The following is a 12,372-nucleotide window of genomic DNA, read 5'->3' as shown; positions in this document are numbered from 1 at the left end:
TATATTTCAGCTTTTTGGTCAATTCTGTGTGCATCAACATCTTGTAAAAGCAAGAATGGACAACACACTTTTTGGCAGAGTCAAAGAAAATGAAAGTTTTTTGGCCTAAAGAAGCCTTCTCGTATCCTTCATTAAATGACTTTTGTTGTCCTTGCTTGACAAAGCTTCAGCTGCATGGATTGTGCCTCTCGTTTGCAGAACTGACCTGAACAGATGCTGTTAGTCCGGTGCATGTACACACACCTGTTTGAGCTGTGATTGATAGTGTTTCCATATCAGCAAAACATGCTACCGGGAGAATGTACATGAATTGTGCAGGGTTTTTCCTTTGTGTCCTTAATATAGAACTGGAACGCTGAGAGTAATAACAGTATCTGGATTACATTTTCAGTGGTCACATTTAAGAGAAATATTTAAATATGAACAGAGGCACCGTTAAAATTGAGCTCTGTACTATAACCACTCCACACTTTATAGGCTGAAGATTGGTAGCACTTCACCAGCTATCTCATTAGTCATAGGAAGGGAAAATGTATGTTTTGGCCATTATCTTCAGTAGCAGAGGGCAAATGCTTCATGTTTTCACTTTGTCTTTATTATAACAGAAAGTCTGATATTTGTGTTTGAGTGAAGGTGAGGTGGAGTGGCTACTTCATGTTCAAAAAGAAATAGCTACCATAATTTTCAACCCAACCTAGTATTTTACGCGGAGCAAAGAGTTTTGGTTTTCTTTAAAAGTCTCAGCATATCTTTCACTTTTTGTACAAAAGCAAAATGAGTTATGATGTGCTTGTAATAGTTCAGTCCTATCTCATCGGTGATGTATGTTTATATATTTCTATGAAATATATATAGTATGTGTTTATATATGAACACATATGTTGTTATATGTTTACATGTTGATAGACGTAGGCCTTTCTGAAAAGAAAAGTCTTGTCTTGTTCATGTCTGATCATTGTACGTATGACCATGATATACACCGTTTCTCATAAGAGGAGAATTTTCTTATGAATTCTATTAATTACACCCAGTAACCCACATACCCTTCTTTACTTTCTGTACTTAAGTATTGTAAGGGGCCTCTGCAACATAAAATAATTGCTGTAGCTTTCTCTGTGGTGGCTTTTGTGAGGTTTAAAAAAATAAAGACATAGTGCAGAACCAAGGAAATTTAGGTATTGCCAGGAATCAGAAAGACTATCCATTAGCTGTACATTAAATCTTTGTATGGGTGAGAGACAGGTACCATGTACTGTAAAGAGGTGAAGGCAGAGGGCTCTCTAGAAGTGATTCAGAGGCAAGAAACAGAAGGGTTTTTTTGAGCCCTTTCTGCGTTGTAGGACAGGGCTGGGTGTACAGCTGGGTTCCAGCATGACCCAGTAACCGCAGCTTCAGTATCCCCTAATGGCTCATTTTCTCCTGCAACCAAACTGCTAATGCGATGCATACAGTGCAAGAACAATAGCTTGGTCACCCCTTTGTCTGATGAAGAATAAAAGAATAATGAAGTTAGGCAATAATTCTGCAGTTCTTTTAGCATTCACATGATGCTCAGGATTAAAAAATAGTTACTGTAGCATATTAATCTGAAAGGATTACACATTAATCCTTGACAATGTATTAATCTGATAAGACAGGATGCTGAATGACTTTAAGGAAGCTGATACAACCACCTTTTGCTTCAATCTTGCAGGATCGGTGTCTTGGTTGTATTGGTCATCACATCCTGGAAACAAAAAGAACATTCAAAAAACAGCACTGAGAAAAATCTTCATAAATGCAGTAGAAAGTAGCGGACAGATACCTAATTCCCTAAATACTGGAACTTTATCTGAGTATCTAGGGAGAGAAATGCAGAGGATTGTCTGCCCTTTAAAAGCATACTAGGGATAATTATGAAATCTGCTTTCTTACAGCAATTGAATGCTGATATATAGAAATACTCCTCTGCAATACAGAGATTATTGGTTTGGGTATTGGTAAGGTAAAAAAAAAACAGTTTAAAAATATCTGATGATTTTGCTACAGGTAAACATTTATACGGGTTCTGTTCTGAAAACATTTTAGAGTGCAGGTTGTTGATTGTGTTTGTCATTTGATCTACCCTCCCTCGCTTTTTTAGTATGTTTTATGTTCTAAATGCAACACAGATGATTCCAGGCTGGGTCAGAAGTTAATTGCTATAAAAAAAAGATAGATTCATTTACACCAAAACTAAGTTTTATCATTATCATTAGGCATTTGACTGTCAGGGCATGTTTAAGCACTGGCTGCTTTTGAGTCACAATACACGGAACTAATTGTGTTCTTAAAGAACCCCTGGAATTTACCATTATTGTTTAATACTGCTCAAAAAAAAAAAAAAAGAAAAGTAAAATATAAGGAAAGGGCAGAAGGGAGTGACCGAAACCTCCTTTGAGAAAAATGTGCTTCAGGGAAGCTGGATGTCTGTGCAGGCATTCAGGCAAATATGAAATAAAGGATCTCAAAGAATTTTACAGCAGCTGGTAAAACTTCTGTGTGGCTGGATCAAAGCTATGTGGATCATGAAGTTACTGTCACCGTTGCCATGGTGTCACCATTGCCGTGGTGCCAGCATCACTTATCATTGAAGCAACAATGCTGCCCAGGACCATGCACCTCTTGATCAAGTGTGTCAGGGAGGGTTAAAGGGTTTTATTCCTTCAGGAAAGCTGAGCAGAGTCCGCCTGTGAGCAATGTGCACCTACATATGCTGTAATGCCCAAACTCATTGCACTGTCTACTGAATTCATAGACTGGCAGTGTCCAGTTAAGTCTGTCAGGAAACAAAAACCCTTAGGACAGACCTTAGGTCTGCACTTTGGTCAGGCTGTGATGCAGTAGACGTGCTCAAGTTAGCTTCAAACTAACGAGCAGCATTGAGAGCAAAACCTGTTTTGCTTTCCCCTTTCTCCAATGTATTTCACTTTGGTTTCCTTCGTTCCCTTGTTTGGGCTGCTCAGCTTTTCAGGCAGGATCATGGCATTGCTGTTTCCTTTGGGAATAGCCATTATTTTGGTGATTCAAGGCTAAAGCGTCATTAGTTTTCCTTGGAAAAAGCTGCGTCTCTGCCTAAAATCCTCCCCTGTCAGTGGATTTATTAGTGCTGCTCCTTCAGGTGGCTGCGCTGTCACCTGGAGCCATCAGGTTAAGCAGCATGTTTTGTATTTCCTTTCAATTGTTAACAACAGACCTTCAGAACAAAGTTGAAAACTCTCACAGGTCCTTTCAATGTGTTGATTAATACAATGGAATCAATATCTGGGGGAAAGAGGCTTTATAGGAGAATTGGTTGGAGGAATTTTGCCCCCATTTGCTATATCTCTTTTAACCAGAGATTGGCTTTGGCACTTTAAAGTTGGTTTAAAGGAGCCTTTGAGCTTCTAGAAATAATCTGGATTGCATGGAAAGCCTTTTCATTGCAACAGGTAATATATTTGAAAGCTTCCAGGGAAGTTTTTATTTTCGTGATAGATCATCCCCAAAGCTGACCTGAAATTAAACAGTTAATGCTTGTTTGATTTTGGTCTGATTGTCCATGCAGTATTAAGTCAGGTACTGTGCAGGACTGGGAATATCTTCTGTGCACAGTATCTGCAGCTGTTAATGGTGCTTTATTTTGACTGATGACCATGGGAGAAAAATAGTATATTAATTTTTTTCCCATGTTTTCTTTGTATTTGATTTTTACCCACTGCCCTATTCACAAGCAGTCCGATTGTACTTGACTTTAGTTCTAAGTCTTCTTTCTTGCAAGGAAGGATGTGTACCATGCTTGTCATCTTCAGCAGAGATTTTTGCTGCTCGCTTATGGCAGGTTTCCAGTGCCCGTACCAGCCTTCAACAATGAGTGGGCTTACTGGTGGTCATTGATGCATCTCATTCATTGCTGACTTTCTGTAGTTTGTGAAATTTCACGGTCAGCACCTGCTCTACAAAGATCTCCTCCCAAGTCTGCATTATTTCAAAAAGGCTTGTCATTATACGCTGAACCACTTCAGTCAGGGGAGATCCAGGTCCCTTGGTGTTCTTCCACATATTTGGCTGTCACAGTCAATGTGTTCTTCATCTGTTTCAGTAGATGCCAGATCTCGCTGAATCAAAGTATTCTTGCTAAGGTGCAGAGAAGTTACCCATCTGGCAATGTTTGGTTGCCTTAACTTTGGGTGTTGCAAAGCAGAGGAGATCTAGATAGAAATGGCTTGTAGTCCAAATGAGATGAAAACTGTATGTAAACAAGGAGGAACGGTGTTAATAGCTCAGAAAAATCATGTGACTTAATGAATACAGAAGACGGCATTAAAAGATTACCCGTTCCTTTCTTCCTCTTCTGAAGATTTTTGTTTCATTTTTGCTAGATCTCCATACCTGAGGTAGCATTTTATATTTGTGTACACACGTGTACGTATGCTTACTCTCAAGTAGTTGTATACACAAAAGAGAAGCAACTGAAATTTGGGAATTTGTTTCACTGGCTCTCCCTCAAGAAACAGAAGAGTGTATGTTGTTACTGGTGTTTGCCTGCTGTAATTTTTGCCTTTTTGGTAGTACTGGATTTCAGTTTTCAGTGGTGCTAACACTGGTCCATTTCCCTGGCGATTTTTGATGATTATCTTAGCAGCTGGTTAAAACATGCAGAAGAGGGACAAAACAAATATTATGTCTATAAAAAGCTTGACATTGCTTTAATTCCACCAGTAGAATGAAAACAAAGGTTATGTACATCAGAAGCTTTTTCCTAATGTTTTGAGAAGATGATCTGATGATAAATAGAATGATTTATTTTGAATAGTGAGTGAACTTGATGAGCCATTTCAAAACACTGTCTTTGGAAAAAATACGCGTTTTTTGTAAGGACAGAGGTTTTGGCAGTTTGGGGAAGTGAGGTTACAAAGACTGGCTCTGTGTACACAAACCAAGGAAAACTTTTGTAAAGTATTCTGTGTTCACTTACAGAAAGAACTATGACATTTAACTTTCTCACAGCTTAACAGTGAATCAGAGGAAACATACTTTTTATATGGTATGTGCAAGTATAGTTGTAACATTAACAAATCACGGTCATGCCTGGACCAAATCCCCCATATCTTTCCATTCCAGATAGGAAGATTAAATCAGAATCTAAATTTTGAAAATGTCCTCATCCTTGTTCTTGGCTATATAAACAACATGTTCTTGAACACCTCAGAAATGCTAGATAGTCCAAATCTACAGCCAGCTTTTGCAGCTTGAAAATCTTTCTCTAAAGTGGTTGTAAAGTCAGAGATGGAAAGGACCAACGATAGTTTGGTCAAGAATGACACGTTTATCTAGCCAGTGCTGGCTGGTTTGAACTGATCGAGAATTGACACTGTAGAGGCTGTGATACAACCACAGCTGGTCGGTGGAGAAGGCAAGGCAGCAAAGAATGCGGAGTCCCGCATTTCTGTATCTCCCAGGATCCAAGTTTCTTCTTTGTCAGGGACCAGGAACAGTTAGGAATGCCATTACTATCTCCTGTCTTCAAGTCACATGTCAGACTTACCAGAATTTTCTGATGTTATGTGGTCAAGAAATAGTTCTAATAGGGAGGCTGGCTCAGCAGGGATCTTGCCTGTTCTTGAGGTCCTCCAGCAAAGAATTCTCCAAACAGTCTTTATTTTTTTATTTCGTTATCTATAAAACTAAATTAATTTCTAATTTTAAATGATTATTCTTTCTGGTAATTTTTTAAAACAACTTTTAGGAAACAAATTTTGCCTTCTCTTCTGAACAATTTTTCTTGTCTGACCATAATGTGATTAGGAGAAAGGAGGGGATCATTCATGTCGTGAGTTGTGTAGTGGTCTGTCTATCAAAGGTCCTTGGGAACTCTTTAAAGCTAATGGTAATAGTGCCTCCCTCCACTCATGAATCACTAAAGCAAATCTACAAATACAGAGGCATGAGAACACTTTCTTTCCTATTCCTCCTTTTGCCTGTGCAAGGGTGATTTTACGTGCTGGATTTGTCCCTACAGTGCAACAAGTTCTTCCACACATTAGGATATTTCTGCTTTATGAATCTTAGTCTGTTACCCAGCATTTCAACGATGCTGTCATCGTTCTTGTTGCTGGTAATTCAGCCTGATAAGGAGCACGCTCTGGACCTGTGGAATCGCCTCCCTTCTCTTTGGATCCTGAAATTGAGCACTGTGTTGTCCTTCAGAGCAGCTTGTTAAATGTAAATGATGATGTAAGCAGCGTGTGGGATGTTGTATGGCATCCGGGCCTGTCTTTCGTTCCCAGAATGTTGGGAGTGCCTGAAATTTTCACCCTTTTTTGTGGGGAACTGCATTTGGGAATCTCTTCTAACCAAGAAGAAATTTGAAACCTCTGACTGTCCCACTTCTTGTGGGTTAATACTCTGGAGCCCCACATCTCTCTGCTTTCCCAGGCTGTGGTGTACCAGTACCCAGAGCTCAGCCTTTCAGACAGGCATTTCACCACTAAGGAAACACAGACTTTTTCCCTCCTGAGTGATTCCTTATGATTCTTTCTTAAAGCTTCACCATAGTTGATGCCTTACCGACTTCTGATGAGTTACTTTTGATGGCTGTGATTTCTGTGATGCACAAACCCTAGAGCTTTCGCGTGTCCATGGTCATTAGCTACAATGAGTTCAGCTTCAGCTGTTTCTGCTCCAGTGTTTACCATGAGCACATTTTTCCTATAACTGAATCTCCATGAAATATGTTGCTTCTAGAGAGTTAGAATAGACCTAGAACTTTTTGCGATTGAGATAACAAACACAGTCTGAAATGCCAAGATTTTTGTTTATTTATAAAATTAGTTGTAAATAACTCAGTGATTTGAACTATAGAAATAGTTGAGATCAAGGCAAATAGGCGTTAATAAAGCATTCTTTTAAATGTGTCTTGTTTCCACAGTACAATGTAGTGACACATTAAATTTAGAGTGACTATTTTAAGAAACAATCTTCTTTCCTTTTTTTTTATCTTTGTGCATGGACGCGTCTGAAATAATTTCTCAGGAAAGATTTCAGCTCACATGGAAATGTTTTGTGAAATGATGCTACACTTACATTTTTTTCCTAATCACTGAAAGCTGTGTCAGAATGCTGTAAAAAAGTTCACGGTATGAATGTTTTTAAAAATAGCTCTTGCAGTCCTGCCTAGTCACAATTCCTTTAAGTAAGTAGGCGGAGTCCATCGAGCTATTCCTGTTTCTAAAATTCTTGGGGTTCAACCAGCCAGTCTGTATCTTTTGGTAGAAATAGTGATGTATGTCAGAATCTTGGGGACCTTTGTTAAAAATACGCTGGTTATAGCTAACTAAAATTTTCTTTTCCCTCTCCTAGTTTTAAACATTCGGCACCAAAATGTATTTGGAAATCATTTACTTTAGATTGTCCTTTTAATTGCTTTCTATTGTCTTGCAAGCTCATTCCTTTTCCTAGGGCATCTGAATGCCTAGGAGGACAACTGTGACCTTTAAAGTGAAGAAAGAGAGATTACTGCACTTAGCCTGTTGTGGGTTTGTTTTTTTTTTTTTTAAAGGACATTCAGAACATCAGTGTAGGTGGGTTTTTTTAAAACTAAATGTGCACTTAAAACACGTGCACTTAAAACACTTCAGAAAATGCTGAAATGTACTTGAAGGAAAATTACCTCCTAAACTACGTCCCTAGACTTTAGATTCTTCCCCTGGAACAAATTATATCGTTAGCTTCCCTGAAAAATTGTTTTTCATTTTTGAATGTGTTCCTCTTTAGATAAACAATCAAAGGTGGATGTTTTAGCAATGTGTTTTCCTTTTGTTTTGTTTTTTGGGTTTTTTTCTTACACACGCGTACTTCATGTGCTCTTCCAACCCACATTTTGTTTCTCTTTGGCACTGAGACACTCTTACATAATTTTTCAAAAATACGACAGTGTTCTGCTGTAATAGTCCAAAAGGCTACAGCCTGCATTTTTGCAGAGGTTTGGGATGATCGCAGTAGAATGGTGTATTGTTTTTGATAAGGCCTGTTTTCGGAGAGATCTTAAATGCCTTTTTCTCTGCTGTTGGCCTCTTCTCAAGTTCTAATAAACAGGACTCTACAAGGGAGTGGGTGACACAACTTTAACTCGTGTCACTTCTCAAATACATCACTTCAGTTTCTTTCAGGAGAACAGCTTAAAGAACAGAATGCTCTGTAGATGCCACAGCTACCATCCTTCATTAGTTCCTGTTTACATAGTTGCTAATGAATTGTATATTTTTATGTAATAAACTAGTATTAGCCTAAGATAAGCCCAGTGCAGTTAATTCTGCCATCGTTCACACTGATGTAAGTGAGAAATTGTTCCTTGTAGGTCACTGCAGCTGCTGCAAGGTGTGCAAGGGGAGAATCCAACCTGCTAGAACAAGATATGGCTGTATTTGAGAGTGCTGCACTTGAAGTGACAGATATCCAGCCTAGGAGCTGTATTTAGGTGAAGTGCATGAAAGATTCAGCTCCTGAATGGTTAACTCGCACTGTTTGGAGTAGTTGTCAGCTCCCTCTGGCTGCAACTGACTATGAGACAGGCCAAGGTGTGACCTGAATGTAGACAGTCACAGTATCATCTCCTTGAGTTTTGAAGAATAACTCTCAGTTTGTGACTTGTCCTTCTCCTCTGTCAGTCTCTTTTGGGTGCATCTGTTTAGTCATATATTTGCTTGTACTTATACATACAAGGCTGTAGGGGTAGAGCTGTTATGTATCTTTGATTTTCCCCTGGAGCGGGAGCTCACTTTTTCTGTTAGCTTCGAGCTTTAGAGGATTGCCCGTGTTGTATGCTACTGTCGTGGGCAGTGTGCAAATACTTAAGTCAGATGAAGGAATAGTTTGTGTCAGGAAGTACATCTGTGGTTATACTGATACCAGCAATTTGATTGCTGTGCAGGAACGGAGTGGATCAAGTCCATCTCCTGCCTCATTCCCTCTGCAAGTTGCCTGTGCTATAGGCAAATGGAGAACAGTCAGGGTGTGATTTATGGTCATGTCTAGGAAGACAAAAGCCATCTCCTGCATGCCTGTATCTTGCTAAAGTGGAGAATATCCCCAAACAGGCCAGGGAAGGCACTCACTCTATAGTCCCCACGGAGCACCACTGCTTCTGTGTGGTGCTTACTGCCATTGCGTGGTCTCACTGCCAGCTTTAGATTATTGTCCCTCTTAGAGTAGGGCTGGAGAAGTGATGTACAGCCATCTCTTCATCATCCACTGCTGCTTGTGATCCTGCACTGATTACACTCCATAACAAATGTAGTGGGTATTGATTAACAAACTGTTAGCGCAAGGTCTGGTGCACAGAGTCTACTCTTTAATGGTATTTGCTTCCCTACTGCACATGTAGTAGTGTTTTAACAAGTAATAGATTATGGAATGAAGTTTCTGCTCTCTCCCCTGGGAGCCAACTAGACAAACAACGATGAGGAAATCGTAGCTGATAATTGTTTAATTGTTTTGTTTCTTAATTTCATCTTTTTCCTTGGGCAATTTTGTACTATCCTAAGTATTTCCTTTCATTCCTCAGTGCTTGTGTTTCCCAAGTATTTGTAAATCACTACCAAGTCTTCCTTTCCCACAGGCATTGCTTATCCTAACTGTTGACTGAAAATCAATCCCTCCATCTAATGACTCTGTCACTGTTCTCTGAACTCTTTCCATTTTACATTATCCATCTGGCAACAAAATGTCCAAAACTGCGCTCAGGGCTGCAGATGTGGTAGCTCTGTAGCTGTTGAGGCAGCGATCTGTTACAAACCATTTTATGTCGGGATCTAGCTGTTTCTGGGATCAGGACCGTGAAAGTATAAAGTCATTTGCCCCCAGCTTCTCTGCCCAGGACACCTTGGTATAGAGATTTGTAACATTAACCTACTGAAGTTGCGTTGCTTTTGTTTACCCATACCCTATTCCTTTTTTTTTTTTTTTGCTTTTCTACACCCACAAACACATTTCAAGCTCTCATTCTCCTCAGAAATACAAGCCTTTTCAAGCCCAGGATCTGACTGCTCTCCCCAGTCTGCTGTCGGCAAATAAAAGCTAGCAGGTTTCCAGGCCAGGCTGGCTGGGATGTGCGATAAGGGACCCTCTGCTCTGGTTCCCTGCCCTGCCTCTGCCGTGTTCCAGGTTCTGTAGGAGTTAAAATTGAGCTGCGATGCGTGACCGTCGCACTATTTTCTCCATTGGTATCCCAGCCTAACGAGCAGCATGTTTTGCATGTGCTTTCGCAGCAATACCCTACAGTCAGGTTCCTGCCCCACGCTGGCTGCGCAGCTCTCTGTTGGTCTTTTTCTACTGTTTCTGGCCTGTCTCCCACTGTCCAGAGGGGAAAGGAGGTGCCTGTATGTAGTCTCTGTACTTGCATAAGGGAGGGAGGTTGGGCTGGAGTGGAAGCTCCCCATTTAGCGATGACTCACTGTGTAGCACAGACTCATTGGGTTTCTCCTGCCCATTGACTATCTATTTTAGGTACTGCATCTAATGGTTAAGAAAACAAAGGAAAAAAAGAAAAGAAAAATATGTGACTGCACTCCCCAAAATTGAATTTCAGCAAAAGTATTTCAGTTTTCATTTGTGATATCACAAGTTCACAGAGTGGTGGGTTTTTTTTCCTTTCATTTTAACAGGTTATCACTGCTAGCTTATCACCGTTCTTCTTTGTCATGACTGCCAATGTACTAACAATTTCTTGGTAAGTGCCTACATGAACTTTTTTCTTAACAGTAAAAATGAATTTCCACACAGTGCTTCATGTGGAAATACTTTTTAAATGTCAAGTTCTGTTAGTGCCAGTAATATTTTGTATGTAAGGAGAACCAGGTGTGCAATGATGGATGCGGGACAGTAATGCAAATAGAAGAGTGTTTCTTCTTCCTATGTGGGAGAATATGGACATTTTGGACATTAAGCCTCACCACAATTCACTCAGCATGTTTTACAGCCAGACAAATGGATGCAATAGGCAAATAAATGACCCATTCAAAGTCATGCTATAAATTAGTGGCCAAATTGGAAATAAAACACAGGAGTCCTGGTTTGGTGACAGCATCTTTTTAACCAATACACTGCATACAGGTTTCCCTAACGCAGTGTTTACTATGAATGCATAAAATGAAGACAGTAGAAAAATAACGATAATAAACTTTTTCCAAAGCTGTATCTGGATTTTGTAACGTGTGGCCACACATCATGAATCACCTAACCTCAATTTTTTAGGTAGTGATATAAAGGATTGGGGTGCAAATTTCTTTTGTCAGAGACGAAGGTTTTTGTCTGTTTGTACAGCATCCAGTGAAAGGGAATCCCAGCCCATGGCTGATGCTCCTAAATGCTTCATCCATGCAAATAACAACTAAATACAGGGTTAGGCATGTGTCTCTGAGGACATATTTGTTGTTGGAAATAAAAATCTGCTTGCTTTTGAAAAGCTTTAAGCTTCCCACCCCCGAGTTTGATTACCATCCTAAAGATTCAGCTCTGCACTGAATGGAATTAGCATAGTCTTTTTTTCATGTGTGATGAAGAAGTTACAGGAAGGAAAATCTCAGTTTAAACTAGTCCCATATAGATATGTGTGAATATGCATCCCCATATGTATGTTAGGCGCATGTAATCTCAAATACTAAAGTAAGTAATGTGTCATTATTTTTTAGCTCTTGGAATACATTTATGTGGCCTCTATGTGTGTAAGAGGCTGAACTAATATCAATGCACCTAAACCACTCCTAGTCTAGACCATTAAATTGCCGTTCCTCACCATGTTTTACATGTGTTTGTGCAGGTCTATCATGTGCGTGCTAGAGGTAGGCTTTTATAATATCTATGTATTCACTGACATGTATACTCAAAAATCACGTGTTCCTTTGTTAATGTGAGCACATGGGCCCATATAGTTGCACACATACTACATGCCCTATATGCACTGAAAGTAATATAAATGATGAGCACATCTGTATCTTTAAAAGAAACTTTGCTTTAGCCCTTGGGCCACTGTTCTGCTTTGATTGTTGTAATTCAAAAAGATAACCATTTTATTTATTTATTTGAGTTCTGTTATTGCTTGTGCATCAGCAGTGCCTTGGCTATCAGCAAAGCTCTGGAAATTGTTAGATGATAGCAGCTGCAAAGCACTCATGAGATCATTAATCACTGAGTTTTTTAATGTTGCTCCAGTGTTGTCATGGACAATATCGTATGTTAATTTCTGAGTGATGGGCAAATGCAGTTAGCTGTCACCCCACAATAAACAGAAGTCAGAAGATTTGCCAGATGGTAAATTGAAGGTAAATGAAGGGTTGGCATTTAGCCATGGGGTTTGTGTTGCTTCATCGTGAAGTT

This window comes from Charadrius vociferus, unplaced genomic scaffold (assembly GCF_000708025.1).
Source record: "Charadrius vociferus isolate BGI_N301 unplaced genomic scaffold, ASM70802v2 scaffold45, whole genome shotgun sequence".
NCBI classification, from domain to species: Eukaryota; Metazoa; Chordata; class Aves; order Charadriiformes; family Charadriidae; genus Charadrius; species Charadrius vociferus.
The sequence above is the reverse complement of the archived record's forward strand: the minus strand, read 5'-3'. Positions refer to the sequence as shown.